The sequence below is a fragment of the Trichosurus vulpecula genome, chromosome 7 (genome assembly GCF_011100635.1).
Source record: "Trichosurus vulpecula isolate mTriVul1 chromosome 7, mTriVul1.pri, whole genome shotgun sequence".
Classification (NCBI taxonomy): Eukaryota; Metazoa; Chordata; class Mammalia; order Diprotodontia; family Phalangeridae; genus Trichosurus; species Trichosurus vulpecula.
In genome coordinates, this window is record NC_050579.1 from 21,207,171 (window position 1) to 21,209,881 (window position 2,711).

At 47.9% G+C, this 2,711-nt stretch overlaps 1 pseudogene; it reads left to right on the top strand.

Moving 5' to 3' along the window:
• The first annotated feature begins 339 nt into the window (after positions 1 to 339).
• Positions 340 to 1,012, top strand: LOC118857262 (annotated as a pseudogene).
• The last annotated feature ends 1,699 nt before the right edge of the window (positions 1,013 to 2,711 follow it).

Consider the following 2,711-nt stretch of genomic DNA (forward strand, 5'->3'; position numbering starts at 1 on the left):
AGGTTCATTTACAACACTATTTTGGGTTTTTTTCTTTATACTGAAATGCTTATTGATAATTGTTAAGTTCATAATTCATTGTTGTTCAGTCATTTCGGTTGTGTTCAACTCTTCATGACCCCATTTGTGTTTTCTTGGTGAAAATATGTATTGGCAATCAAGATGGGCTCTTAGCACTTATTCAACCAAGTGCCCTTGAAGAGTTTGGCCTTCATTTTCTTGATTAAATCAGGAGTCTTTGGCCGGACACCCCCTCATGGCGGCAGCGATGGCTTTGGGACGGTGACGGAGAGCTCGAGCCCGGGGACCCATCTCTCCCTTACTTACCACGCTGTGCGCCCCCTGACACTGCCCCGACCCCGACCCCCGCCGGGACGATGGTGAAGTATTTCCTGGGGCAGAGCGTGCTCCGGAGCTCTTGGGACCAAGTGTTTGCTGCCTTCTGGCAGCGTTACCCCAACCCCTACAACAAGCATGTGCTGACGGAGGACATCGTGCACCGGGAGGTGACCCCCAATCGGAAGCTGCTGTCCAGGCGGCTTCTAACGAAGACCAACCGCATGCCCCTCTGGGCAGAGCGCTTCTTTTCTGCTAAGGTAGCTCACTCGGTGTACATCCTCGAGGACTCTATCTTGGATCCACAGAACCAGACCATGACCACTTTCACCTGGAACATCAACCATGCCCAGCTGATGGTGGTGGAGGAAAGATGTGTTTACTGTGTGAACCCTGAAAACAGTGGCTGGACTGAAATCCGACGGGAGGCCTGGGTCTCCTCCAGTTTGTTCAGGGTCTCCAGAGCTGTGCAGGAGTTGGGCCTAGCTAGATTCAAAAGTAACGTGACCAAGACCATCAAAGGCTTTGAGTACATCCTGGCCAAGCTGAAACAGCTAAGGAAGCAACTGAGAAGGCGAAGGAAACTGCTTTGGCAGCTACAGAGAAAGCCAAGGACCTGGCCAGCAAGGCCGCCACCAAGAAGCAGCAGCAGCAGCAACAGCAACACTATGTTTAGAGAAGTCATCCTACTGCTTCCCCTGCAACAAGAGGCCCTGCTGCCCTCCCAGATTGCCAGTACCCAAGGCTGAGAGCCTCTTGGCAAGATTTGGCATTGGTCCTGGGGCCCCAGCCCCTGAGACCATCAACGTAATGCAACCCCACAGACAATCCAGCTCTCGTCCCATTACCCGCCCTGTGTCCGAGTTGTAATTTATCATTAAAAATCAATTTTCAGTGCTGTCAAAAAAAAAAATCAGGAGTCTTTGATGACCTCCTTGCCTCAAGGGAAAGCCTAGTTTACATGAGTTTGAGTGACATGTCTGTGACATCAGAGGCTTTTAGACCACGTGGGTTTAAGTCACATTTTTGTGACACTTTTAGGTCACATGGGTGAGTCACATGTGCAACTCACCTCTGACTCTGAACAAGATATACAAACCCAGAGGTTGGCTTTCTCTTTTGGAGTTCTGAGCCACAGCAGGAGTGGCGCGTTACTCTGGGCCAGCTGTTGTTATGAGCTCCCTGGCTTTGGAGAAAACCCAGATGTTGATGCTTCTCTGGTAACTGTATATTATGATTTTGTCGGACAGAAATCCGTCTGTTGATTCATATTTATTTGCTCTGTTTGCATTTGCTCTGAAGCTCAGGGTGCTGGCTTTTCCCCCTGACTTGATTGAATGAAATTTGTATGTTGGGTTAAAGTAAGATTGTTAACCCCTTAACGTTGCTTTTCTTAGTAAAGCAGATCAAAAGAACCTGTGTTGGCAGCTTTTTGTGTGCTGGTTGTTGGTGGGTCTTACACCATTACAGCGGCTGCTAGTAGATTGTTGAAACAAGATACTAGAGTGGTTTGTCACTTCCTTCTCCAGCTCATTTTACACATGAGGAAACTAAGGCAAACAGACTTAAGTGACTTGCCCAGAGTCACACAGCTAGTGTCTGAGGCTGGATTTGAACTCAGGAATATGTCTTCCTGACTCCAGGCTCAGTGCTCTATGCACTGTGGTGCCACCTAGCTGCCCCTAAGTTCACAATAAGAACTTTAGAGTATATGGGCACATATGCATGTGTGTGTGTGTGTAGTCAACGCTAGTACATTAACATGTACATGGGATATGGAAGGCAGGGGACAAACCACAGGCAACTAGGTAAGTTTATCTAAAGGCTGAGTATAACATGACTCTGGATTAACTGGAAGCCAAATTTGACTTTACAACTCTTCTACTTAACAAGGTTCTCCCATATCTAATCAGTTGCCCAGTCTTGACTATTCTACCCCCAAGACATTTCCCTCTTCCATCCCTCTCTCTCCACTCACATAGCCACCAGCCTGGACTATTGCAACAGCTTCCTAGTTGAGTTTGCTCCTGCCAGTGTCTTCCCACTCCAATCTCCTGTCCACACAGCTCCTACGGTGATATTCCTAAAACATAGGTCTGATGCTGCTCCCTAGCTCAGGTAGGAGCAATGGGTCCTTACTGCCTCTAGGATCAAACACAAACTCCTCTGGCTGGCACAGTCTGAATCCAGCCTTTCTTTCTAGACTGATTACTCATTACTCCCCTTTAGGAACTGTCCATTCTAGCCACTTGGACTATGTACCAGTCCTCACATGTGATACTTCATCTCCTGCCTTAATGACATTGTGCAGGTTTCCTTCCGTGCCTGCAATACACTCTCTTCTTGCCAGTTAAGAATCCGTAGCTCCCTTCAAA